Below are 13,070 nucleotides of genomic sequence, written 5' to 3' on the forward strand. Positions count from 1 at the left end.
TCTTTCCCTCCTACCTCCTCCTCAGCAACATATTTAATACCTGTCAACATCACTCATTCAGTAAAATTGTGGTCACTGTAAAACTGTTTCTTTTTATAACCAATAAGGGCTTATCTTTCCTGACTATTCTGGGATCTGAAGTGGTGAACACAGACATCTTACTTGCTTTTAAGAGTGTCACTAAGTCCTACATTTAAATTAAACCAGTTGTAAAAAGGTTTATATATTTGTAGAGTCATGTCGGAACAATGCTAAAATAAGTGAGCACGACGAGAGCCTAGAGTCTATATTCAGTCTGGAAGCAATCATCCTACTCAGTCTTCCTAAAACACAGTCCTGAACAGAAGCAATTTCCTATAAACTTGGGCAAAAGACCTTTCAGATGCCAGAAGCTCTTCATAGAAAGACAGCTCTTTTTCCCTTCTCTTCTTCAATCCCAAATACCACAGAACAAGTAATTATCTGATCATCTACCGGCAGAATGCTCTGCTGGATTAGCAGATAAAACTATGCAGGATGACAGAGCTAAGAAAAGAAAGTTTAGTCTCCTCTCCCAATCTTACCAAAAAATGTGTACTTGTGTTGAGGCTAAAAAGAGGGGGTAGGGTATTCGGAAAGCCCAGGAGGATTAAAAAGAGAAACTACTTTGCAGATGAAAACATACTTGTACTAAAAGCTAAATCTGAACAATGAACTTGTACTGCTTACGATAATCATACTGGAACACTGTTAATACAGACAAGCAAGCAGGAAATGTAACCAGTTTGTTTTCTTCTACTCTTAACTACTAGCTGCATTGACTTTTACTATTCTGCTTGATAATAAATCAATTGAATAAAGTGTCAAAGGCAAAACTGCCTCTACTTCAGGAAAAAAGCCTTTGATTTTCTTCAAGTTTTCAACCAAAATATTATTAAATTCCATAAAATTAAGTTTTCATAACAATTTCTCTAATAGGTGAACTGTAATTATGGAGGCAAAGACACTGTATTTACCTAAATAGCATTCTGTACAAAAACGTTTGGCCATAGGAATATTTTGACCACCTTCTACAAACAACATGTAAATCCCTTCTACAACGACCCTGCTCTAAAAAGACTGTCTCTTTGCCTGATCACCTTGAGTGAGGGAAACAGAAACCCCACCAGAAAGCTTGTTTCACACTGGACAGCTCTGTTCACAAGTTTGCTCTTTACATTTTGTAACCTGCCCACAACTCTCAGCTCAGCTATAGAAATCTAATCACTTAAAGCCACATAACAGCTTTTCAAGTTTTTAAACACTTCCTCCTTCCCTCTCCCCTCTTTCCCCTTCTCCAAGTTTTCATCATTTCTTGTTATCTCATAAGCCAACCACCAATGGACAGGATCCATTTCATTAATCTCTTTGATGTCCTGAATAAACTGTTATTCCAGATGTGACATAATCAGAAGGTCAAGTGGGACAACACTTCCTTAATTCTGAATATTATTTTTTAAATTAATGCTCCTGAAAGGTGCATTTGTGTTGGTGGCAGCCACTTCACAGATGTGATCAACCAATATATATATATTTTGCACGATGTGCTGCCTTTTTCAGCATTAGCTGGTTCAGCTGGTGAGAAAAATAGATATTCTGTACTCAATGTCTGATTAGAAAAGAACTATCAACAGTCTTTAAGTATCTTCTCAAATAAAGGGGAATCATTCCGATTCCAAAATTAAAAAGAACAAATGTCTACTACAGGCCTCAGGAAAGATGAGATAAGAGATTCATATTCCAAATCACAACATCAACTGCAATTTTATGAAAAAGCAGCACTCTGAATCACCGAAAAAAACGTATGGGTTAACTATTCTGAACTCTTCTCATTTTATAGAACAGCAACTGAGGTGAAGCAACTAGCCTAAGGATTAAGGATGATCAGCTCATCAGTGACAAACCTGGGTCTCAAGGTCATCTCCAGATCTAGGATGCAGTGCTCCCCCTATTACTCACACAGATGAAGCTCTTATCTGACATTAATTAAAAGTAAACAACGTTATATACATGTATCCAAAAGTGCCAGAACTCTCCAATACTCCAGCAGACGAGAATGACTTTAAAAAAGTTCAACTAAACTGACTCGAGTGGTGATACAGAGATTAAGAACACACACTTATCTCAGGTCAGATAGTCCTATTACATCCAAAGAAGAACCGAAATAAGAACTCAGCTCTGAGACCAAGCCCTAAGTGCTTTTACCATCACCATGGATGCCAACACTCACTACTGACATCTGAAAAATATGTTTCTATTTAAATTGTAATGGTAACATCTTGCAAAATGAAAACCACAACCTTGGTATCCTTAAATAAAACAACAGCTTTTCAAAAAACAACGGTATGCTGTGTCTCTCCTTCATCACCTTCCCATTACCAGTACTCAAAGCATGTTCTTCTGAAAAATGCTTGGGAAAGCAGATGTTTTGGTGATCTTTTCTCTTTTTCTGGAGGGCAGGAGCAGACAGGAGACTAGTCAGCTCTCAACTACCTCTTCAGCTCCTTTTCTCAAAGTTCTATTTATTTTTGTTACAAAAACAATTTGGATATGAAAACATGTCCACACAAAAGTTTGTACATGCGTATTCTCAGTAGTATTCATAATACCAAGGAGAAACTCAAGTCTTCATCAACTGATACATGCTCCAACATGCTAAGTGAAAGAAGTCAGTCACAAAAGGCTACTTTTACATGACTCCATTTATATGAAATGCCCAGAAAAGGCAAATCTAGAGAGAGTCAGAAAAAAAGATTAAGGTTGTCCAGGGCTGGGGAATTTAGAGGGGGAAAAGAGCGGGTGACTGCTATTGGGTTTTTCTGTGGGATGATGGAAGTATTCTATAACAGTTACACAACTCTGATTATATTAAAAACATTTTATTGTATACTTTAAATGGGTGAACTGTATGGTATATGAAATATATCTCAATAAAGCTGTTAAAAAAAAAAAAAAAGAAAAAAGCAATTAGGCCTAGTGTAAGATTACGAAATACAGATAAGGCAAAGAACAAATAATTTTACGCAAAGACAATAGTTAACACTGGGGTAATATTTATCCTTCCAGATTTTTATGCACGCATAATTTTTCTTTTAAAAGAACACAATCTGTGTATTTCACATTTACACATGTGGCAGGAAAGCCAATGTTACTTGAAATTTTAATATAAAATTTACCACCTTAACCCTTTTTAAGTGTACAGTTCAGTGGTATTAAGTCAGAATATTAGCCTACCAACACCACTGATTGTCAGAGCTCTTTTCATCCTGTACACTGAAACTCTATACTCATTAAACAATGACTTTCCATTTCCTCCTCCCCCTCTGCATCTGGCAACCACCATTCTACTTCGTCTCTATGATTTTGACTCTTTAAGTGGAATCATAAAGTATTTGTCTTTTTGCGACTGGCTTATTTTACTTAGCATGATGTCCCATATTATAGCACGTTGGAATTTCCTTCCTTTTTAATGCTGATTAATATTCTGCAGTATGTATACACTGCATTTTGTTTATCCAGTTGTCTCTTGATGGCCACCTGAGTTATTTCCACCTTCTGCTACGGTAAGTAATAGGGCTACAACATGGCTGTACAAGAATCTCATCCAGACCATTTTGTCGTATCACATGATAATTGTTTCAGCAGTTCTACCCTTTACATTCTACCAACAGTGCAGAGACTGCAATTTCTCCACAGCCTCACCAACACTCACTTTGACAGCAGCCATCTTAACGGGTGTGAGGTAGTTTTTCATTGTAGTTTTGATTTGCATTTCCCAAATTATTAGTGATATTGAACATATTTTCATATGCTTATTGGCCATTTGGGTATATTTTCTTTGGAGAAATGTCTGTTCAAGCCTTATGCCCACTTGATATGCTTTTAAGTACAAAATATACTAAAGATTTTGAAGGTTTAGTATTAAAATGTCAAATATCTCATAAATGCCCTTTCAAAAATACTGACATATTAAAATGACAATATTTTGAACATTGAGTTAAAATAGTAAAATTAATTTCACTTTTTATTTTTAAAAATGTGGCTACTAAAAATATAGATGAACTTCAAAGGCATGCTAAATGAAAGAATCTAGTCACAAAAGGACAAATACTGTAGGATTCCACTCATATGAGACACTAAGAATAGTGAAATTCAGAGACAGAAAGTACCCAAGGGCTGGGGTAAGGAGAGAATGGGGGTTATTGTTTAATAGGTATAGTTTCAGTTTTGCAAGATGAAAAAATTCTGGAGATGCATGGTGATAATAGTTGCACAACAATGTGAGTATACTTAATGTCACAGAACTGTACATGTTAAAAGTGGTTAAAATATTATGTATATATTACGATTAAAAACAAATAAAAAAATGTGGCTACTAGAAAATTTAAGGGAACGGTAGTGAATATGGAACTAGATAAGGTTTGCTTGCCATTTTTATCAGCGGGGTAGTCTGGGTTCAATACTAGAGGCATTTGTTATTTGATAGTCTCTTTGCCAAAACTATGAATATTAAGCATGTTTTGATTTTTTTGAAAAGGATAGATTCATTAGAGCAAGTCTTGGATGCAATATAAAAACTCTGAAGGTCTTTACAAATTTCCAGACCACCGGATAATATTGTATGAGTGATTCAATAGTGATATAATAATGGCCCTCCAACTGTTAAGTATTTAAAAAATCTTAGCAGAGAGTTCACTTTCCTGGCAGATCTGCTTCACTCCCAGAGGCCAGGAACAAGTGGAATACAGTAAGTCCTCACAAAGTCATTGTTGATAGGTTCTTGGAACTGCGGTGAAACGGTGTTATTAGAAAATCAATTTTGCCATAGGCTAACTGATTGATATAAACGAGTTCAGTTTTCACAGCAGCTCATCAGAAAAAATGACGCTGAATGAAGTGACATTATTTGAGGACCTGCTGTACATTACTTTGCCGATGTCAAATGCTCTCATTAACTCTGCCTTTACGTAACAGATTTAATCCAGCAGGGGTTACTTTAATGAGAAACTCAACTATTTTTTTAGTTTTACAGAACAAATGATTCTAGATTATGTAGCAATATAGGAAAAGATTACACCCATTCCAGGCCTACTCAATCTGAAAGGTATGCAAAATAACCAAAGCCTTAGGTGTAAGGCAGTAAGGTACTGAAGTGATAGCAAAAGGCAAGAGAAAAAGGTCAAGGGTAATGCTTACAGCCTACATCAAAATTTGTCTTTTCCAATAGACTATATTGTTTTCATGGACAAAAATTTAGCTGACCTATCAGCCACATGTACAAATTTTTACCTAACTTTAAACTTTTATAACAAAAAGGTGACATAGCACAGTTAAACTTTCCTTTGCTAGAAAAGAAAGATGGTATGTATGATGGTATTTAAGAATACAGCTCTAAGCTGGACAGATCTGTGTTTAAATACTTGCTCTGCCACGAACTATTTTTGTGACCCTAAAAATAATACTTAACCTCTGGAAGTCTGTTTCCTTATGGTATAACCAAAAGGACACTATTGTTCAAATGTTAGAAGTATTAAATGAAATGATGCCAGTTAACGCTTAAAAGCAGTTATCATTATTACCTTAAATCAGATCAGATACTGGAATAATCACTTTGAAAATTATGAGTTCACACCAGGGTATAATCTTTAAAAAGCATGAACTATTATTGTTCCTGAGAACCAGATATGTCTGCTACACATCTGTTCCTGTACACACTGTAATGTGCATTCAAATGTACACACATATAGTATTTTTATACATTTGTGTGAACCATTCATATTAGAATAAGCATATTCTTAACTTTTAAGCCCCATGGCACTTAAAATCCTTATGCAATAGAACACCTGCAAATACTCAAAATAAACCTAGGTGACTTACATTACATTGAAACATAAAAGTGTGATCTAGATTTTGTATATTTAAAAAAATGTGGGGCACTCCTTTTAATACTTTCAGACTAAAAGACTAGTGCCTACAAGTGGAAAATGCTATTATGTTGCTGCTTATCCTGTTACTTTGAGATTTCAGACAATCGTAACTATAATCACCAGAACTTCCACACCACCAATGGAACCAATGGTTTTCAGGATGTACTTCTGAGTGTGCTGAGACTTTAAGATATGTATACGGACAGACGGAGGGGGAGACAATGTCTGAGGGACAAGATGTAAGCTGAGCAACTGTAACCAGAGGTGTGGCTCCCTATCCTTTGATCGATTTTATATACTAGAATTCACATAAAATTTTATTTGAACGAGAGAAAGATGTTTCACTGCTTCAAAAAGAAACAAAAAAATTGAAAATATCTCTAACATCTCAGTCTAGCTTTATGGATTGTGACATGGGAAGCATTTCCCAGTTTACTTCTTTTAACATAGGCATTCCAGCAAGTACGAGACACATCATGCGGCGTGATTCCAACACTGTGCTACCTACATAAGAACTCCACAGGCTTAGAGCTGCTTGCTGTCAATACAGGTAGAACACCTGGCTTTAGAGAAATGTGAAAAAGGGAAATCAATTCACAAGTGGGCCCAAGAGGACATTAAGATATGTCCTCTGGAATCCAAAAGTATACCGCCGATCTTGGCATCTAAAAGCATGACACAAAAGTTGGTTATTTTCAATCACTTAAAAAATTTTCCACACGCTAACAAAACTACTCAAATAATTTCCCCATAATAATGGGAAATGCATTTTTCTTGCCACTCTTGAAAAAGAAAGTTTTTCTAAGCCATATCCTAGAGTCAAGGCTTAGCCAAAGCATTCTTTGTAGTAAAAACACTAATCTTATACGTTTCCACACCTGATGGCTCAATCCCTAATTTCCTGCAGAGAAGTTATACTCCCTGCATTAGGACACCCCACTTCACCTCTTTCACAAGAGCAAGAATTCTAATTGTTATCTTAAATCGACTACTCCAATTTAAAATTAATAAATTCTGCCATATTTCCACTAGACAGACGTTTCTTCAGCTACACCAGGTTTCAAAAGTGGCCACTCACACGTGGTTCCCAGGTGTTGCCAACTTTCACCAGAAAAGGAAAGCTTTAGATTTTCAAGGGAAGCAAAGGTTTCCGCAAGCTCTTAAAAGTAGCATAAAGGGTTCAGAAAGACAGAAATGGCAGAAGGGTAAAAGCCAGCAATTATCTGTCTAGGCAAAAAATAACTGCTCACCGGGGAGAAGGAACAAGACTGTCCTAAACCAAAATATTGGGAAAAGTAATGGGATCACAAACTTCCTTTGTAGATCCTTCTACAGGTACCTTCAAACCAGACATAGGCTACTTTAACTAACCGTCATCAGCACAATTTTCATCTATATTGTCCTGCAGAGGGTGAGGCTAGCTTCTTTTAACTGTGGAGCCCATTTGGGATCCTTGGGTGTTAGCTAACATACAAGCACTAAACATCACTATGAAGTTATGAAGCATTCATTTGAGCCCTCTTTAACCAAACAGCTCACAAGAGTATTATCAAAGCCTGTGTTCCAAGCAAAGGCCTGGGAACCAGCCCAGACATATTCCTGGGCTCACTTTATCATTACACATGGTAGTGCCTTAATTTCCCTACTTGTGAAACAAGGACAGTCCTGAGAAAATTGAGAACGGTTTATAAAATACTTGGAAAAATAAAACGAGCAAGCCATCAATATTATTTTATGACACCACAAAGGCCAGCAAGGGGGCCTTTATACCTAAAACTCATCCTTATTAAAGGTACCAAGTCATCTGAGAAATGTCAACACAAACGACCCAAAGCTGAGCGATTCAATTACAAATCAACATACCCTTACTTACTAGAAAGGTAATTAGGATGGGTAGGGATTCATTTTCAATTCCAAGTTGCCCAGCCAGTCAAACAACGCATGAGTCTCATAGATTATGTGCATGTTTTTGAGTTAAATCTTAAGTTGCAATATATGTTCAGGGCAGTCTTACCTTAGTCAACTCATCAAAAATCTTTTAGTCTCTCCTCTTAATTTCCAAACCTTTATTTCTGGAACACTGCTGAAATTCTTAAGATTTTAGGATTTCTCTAGCTGCTGTCTTGTCTTGGAACTGTGTTAGGGATCTAAAACCAAGGAAGCTTGTGAGTGCATCTCAAAGAACTAAAGGCAGAGGACAACGTATACATACATGGAGGTGAGGAATCCCAGAACAGAAACAATGCAAAGAATTTTGCATTTTACACTGATTACAATAAAAATGTGCACTCCCAATCAAAACTGGCACTTTAGTTTGCTTGCATTTTATCTGTGACTTCCTACATACACATCTGTACAAAGTCCCATATAATCAAATATACGTGTACGTGTGTGTGTGTCCCGATTTGAGAAGCCCGATAACATGTTAGGGGAGACTTCTCCTCCCAGTAAAGCAAAATGTGGATTCTCATTTAAGCTGACCCCTAACCTGGCAGATATCACAGGTAGGTCATGACCAAAACACAGGTATAAAGAGTACTAGGATACTGAGAGATTGAGGGATCACATCATCCTCCCTATCACATTCTAATTAACAGTTTCAGACAAACAATTAAAAAACCATTAAGTCACAATGGAACCATGGTCACTCATGCTAGACAAAACATGGATGGCTTCTCTCATAAAGTCTCGACAATCAAGGTGAGAAGTGCCAATGTGTAAACAAGAAACAGCTTTTATATTCAAAATACCAATTTACTTAATTAGTGTGGGGCTTTGGTTCATAACACTTTCAAACGCCAAGTTTCTAAACTAACAACACAAAATGTATAGCTGACAGTGATGCACATCAGCAAAATACAGCACATGCTCCAGATTTACTACCACAATCTCTCACAAAACTAAAGGAGAAAAACCAAGTTTAACTAATATTAATAACAGGCTAAGCTCTGTGAATCTAACTATAATTAAATTATTTACATAGGGGAGCAATAATTTTCTTACTCCTTGTCTCTTTAGGCAAGTAAATGAAAGTTAAATTCTCATGGAAAGTACTTTTACCTTCTGGAAGACAGAATTTATGACATTCTTTTAAAGTGAAAGTCTTTTGGAAGTCCAGGTTGAACAAGTGGCTTATTACGCAACAGTGTCGGGCGTCTTGGTATAAACTACAAATTTGCTTCTAATATCTTATAAAATAAAAACTTCAATTTTTTTTGTACTTTCACACCATTTTAAAAAGTTTATTTCGCTAAGATTTAAACAGGTTATTTTTAAAAATCTACAATGTTTAATTCTGATGTTTCTCTCTGCACTTACATTTCCAATTCTAAAAAAGCAGACTGTATTTTGTGTATACACAGACACTGTGTAATGGATTTAATCTGCCAAGGTCTATTACAACTTATGCAATTCTCTTATTTATATATTTCTCAAAAGATAAATACACTTAGATTCTATTTTTTTTTAATAACAACAGCTATCTTCCTTTTACACTCTAATATTCAATTAAATGTGCAGCTAGCATGTGTACATCTTAAATATATCAACAGATTGGTGAGCATATAAATTTTGAAAAATATTAAAGTAATTTTTAGTAGTTTGGAAATTTCAAGTTACAAGGAAAGCAACAATTTAACTCATACTGTACCTTATATAATTATGCTTTTAGTGATCAAAAGTAGTATGCATGTATGTTATAATGAAATACCAAAAAGTCATTTTACTTGATCAAACCCTATTATTGGTTATTTCGTAGCAAGTACATGTTCATGGAAAGGCCTGATCTGATCAGAGAATCTTTAAAGTTTTCAGAGGCCTAGCAACTCCTGAGAGTGGGTCATCAAAATAAGAGTAATTAAGAACTTACTTGACACTTACTCTGTTCAACATGGTGACGTTTTAATATAAATAATATTACAACTTTTCATGTACTCTGGTTTAAGGAAAAAATAAAATTTAAGCAAAACAAATTCACAGGGTATGTTTCAATCCAATGACTTCCAGATAGGTAGGGCAGGGAAGGGTCTTTAGATTGTCACAGCCCAATCACCCGAGTCTACCACAGAGAGACTATAAAAATCCAAATGAAAGATTTAGTTTGTTCAATGTATAGCAGCCGCCTCTAGTAAGGTAGTCTTATGAAATTTTCACCAAGAGCCAAGATGAAAGAATTTCCACTTAAAGTTCAATTAAACAGGATACCCATACCCCACCCTCTAGTTAACTGAGGCTTTTTACTATACTTTTATGAAGACCCTCACAATTTACCTAAATCTCAGCCTTCAAGCCCAATTGTTTCACCTTCGTTTTTTGAGTGTCAAAACCAGGAAACCTTTGAAACTGCAGATTACATGTTTTTCTAAGAGCTCACAGCAACTTTTCCTGTAAGGGGAAAATGGCTATTACCACTAAGGACATCGGTTAACATTGTATTGTATGTATAATCTGCTAAATCAAACAAAAGAATCTTCAAAAACTTCATCACAAAATACCCTCAAATAAGAAATTGTCTTCAAATTACTGATTTAAAAAAATCGGTGTAACTGTACATCAAAGATCAAATACAGGTCAAAATTATATTTGTTTAACAAATATTGAAAGGCATTTAGAGATTATATGGAATATCATTTACGTTAAATATCTGAGTCTTATAATTACTAAATAATTGTAAATGTAATACAGTTACGTCTCTAATGAAATACCTAAACCAAATTGCCTCCTTTTCACTCACCAAAATGTTACTTGGTAGCAAATGTCCAATGAAGAGTCTCTCATAAGCACCAACTGGTTAACTATGTATCAAAGAATACACCCATTCATTTTCCCATAAGTTTACCTTGGTGTATCTACATAAAATACTTGCCACAAAGTCTTAAAAGTACCCTTCAGTATCAACAACCACTGTCAATCTTTGGTAGCAAGTACAGGTTTATGGAAAAGCCTGTTCTGATCAGAGAATCTTTGTTTTTAGAAGCTTCACAACTCTTGAGATTGGGTCATCAGAATAACAATTGAGAACATAGTTTACATACAAGAGTAGATTACAAATGATTAAAACAATATTAGCAACTTAAAATTTTCTCTTAAACAAGCAGTAAGTCATTTCTCTGTTCAGAACCCATTACTGCATCAGCTCTAACCGGTTCCTTAAGGAATGTGGCTAGGCTGAAATTTTGGAAGTGTTGGCTTTGGTGGTGACCAAGGAGAAAGAAATCTCTGGCTTCCCTGTTGCTGCAGTTCCCACCCTCCAAAATGAATATACCCACCGGTGTGAATTGACAATGTGGTCCAAAGAGCAAAGCAGGAACGGAGTCCAGATCCTCAAAATGGTAGTACAGGGCATAACCACTAGGCCACCTATCAGTTCAGTACAAAAAGTACAACCCTGTGCATCATGGTGCAAAAGCTGGGGCCTAGGTTTCGCATTGTGCATCTCACACCTATGGAAATAACAAGAGGAGTAAAATCTATAGAAATCAACACACCCTAAGAAGGTGGGTGCTCACAGAAGACTGGTGTCAACACTTTTGCAAAGGTGGTTGGCTACTGAGATAACAAATAACAATTACAAGTCCAAAGTTAGAAAAAAACAAAATTTTACAATCAACTGTTGAGTTTGACAATGAAGAACTCAACATGGGCTTGATGTTTACCAACAAGACTTTGCAAATCATGACACCCATCTACATGCTTACGAAAATTACTACCCCACTGACATCTAACATTCCTCAAGAATGATTAACTCTCAAAGAGTTGGAAAGATTTGGGCCATGAAGGGATGTAATCAGCAATACCCCAAACCAGTTACTCTCGGGTTTCGCACTTTTCTCTTTACCGTTATGACCTTGGAAAGATATGATGACACAAAGTTTAAGGTGGAAGAATTCCAGAATTCCAGAGAAGGGGAAATTTGTGTACCAAGGATGTGCCAAGGTGATCTGTCAAGAACAAATGTGGATTGTTTGAGGGTCAACAGTTTTGAAAAAGTAAAGAGAACTTCTAATATGTAGGGCGAATTCTTTTTAAGATATAAAATCACTGCTCTTGACTCATTTAATCCTTCGCCATGTTGCTGTCAGCTCACCAACTAAGAAGAGTGCAGAGTGTGTGTCTTGCTGGGCCCATTTTCCCATGGTCTGTAGAAGGCGCTGTGAAGCACATCCTGTTCTAGCTCTGGGGCCCTTCCCCCCTCTGCAGCCTTACCCAGTGCAGGGAATGCGCCCCCTACTGACTCCAACACTCATCGCCTTTAGCCGACTTGGCTGCGGTGCATTTTGGGTGGGGGCTGGTATTTTCTTCATGGCCATAAACCAGAAGCAACAATGCAGATTTATAAAGAAACTCTATCAAGCTGCCCAGATTTTTAATTTTTTTACATGTCGAAGGTTCAAGACACTGGCACAAAAAGCATCAGGAATAGAAATAGGGTGTGTGAGAATGGACAGCATTAAAATGGCAAACACAGGAAACAGTTTGGTTCTTTTTCCTTCCTAAGCCTTTGTCTGAGAAATGGTGTTATGGCAAGAACTGTCCAGAAGAAATGGTGAATGCAAGAATATCAAGAAGACTTAGTGTGGGTATGTGTGTAGCTAAATAGGATATTAGATATTAGCGCCTGGTCTTGGGCAGAAGAGGAAGAGAAGCAATCGCGCCTTTTCCAGCAGACAGGCATCCAGGTTGGGGAAGGCAGGCACAGGCAGCCCAGGAAAGAAGAGGTGAATAAAAGGGTGCTCAAAGAACTACTCCCCATTCATTGCATTAAAAAAAAAATCTTTCCGCAGCTTTCTAGATTTCCATTTTCTATCATCTTATTGCAAAGTTGGGGCTCACAATGCTTCCAAGAGACCGTGCTGACCAGGCAGCTGCGATAGACTACAGGGGTGGTGGTGGACTCCGTGCTCAGGATAGGAGGGGAGCTGGCATGTTGGAGAGGAAGGACTGCACAGGAGAGGCAAAGACTTTCACTCCGTGCCATGCATGCTCCCCGCCCCCCAATCCATCCCCCCTCCCCCAGCTAAGGGTGGGTAGACCTGGCAGGAGGCTCGTCCCAGGCACTGGGGGTGTGCGTGGGGGGCTCGATAAGGGGGGGGCGGGAGAAAGGGATGAGTTCCAGGGATGGGAGCA

General features: G+C 37.1%; 1 protein-coding gene and 1 long non-coding RNA gene across 10 annotated transcripts in view; one reads left to right on the forward strand and one right to left on the reverse strand.

Annotated features, from left to right (window-relative positions):
* Positions 1 to 11,386, reverse strand: part of ADNP (activity dependent neuroprotector homeobox) — a 29,973-nt gene extending 18,587 nt beyond the window's left edge. Inside the window, exons 1-3 of one of the 4 annotated variants that reach the window (XM_006921914.3) lie at positions 11,213 to 11,386; positions 10,215 to 10,328; positions 7,960 to 8,092 (exon numbers count right to left, since the gene is read on the reverse strand). The gene's annotated coding sequence lies outside the window, so the exon portion shown is untranslated. The remainder of the gene's footprint in view (positions 1 to 7,959; positions 8,093 to 10,214; positions 10,329 to 11,212) is intronic. The other 3 variants (XM_006921915.3, XM_006921916.3, XM_006921913.3) reach the window with 3 other exon arrangements.
* Positions 11,387 to 12,491: 1,105 nt separating this feature from the next.
* LOC107196399 overlaps positions 12,492 to 13,070 on the forward strand; it is a 2,805-nt gene continuing 2,226 nt past the window's right edge. Inside the window, exon 1 of one of the 6 annotated variants that reach the window (XR_003043110.1) lies at positions 12,492 to 12,523. This is a non-coding gene — a long non-coding RNA (uncharacterized LOC107196399). Of the gene's footprint in view, positions 12,524 to 12,663; positions 13,009 to 13,070 lie in introns of those variants that run through there. The other 5 variants (XR_003043112.1, XR_003043111.1, XR_003043108.1 and 2 more) reach the window with 5 other exon arrangements.

Source organism: Pteropus alecto, unplaced genomic scaffold (assembly GCF_000325575.1).
Source record: "Pteropus alecto unplaced genomic scaffold, ASM32557v1 scaffold45, whole genome shotgun sequence".
Taxonomy (NCBI): Eukaryota; Metazoa; Chordata; class Mammalia; order Chiroptera; family Pteropodidae; genus Pteropus; species Pteropus alecto.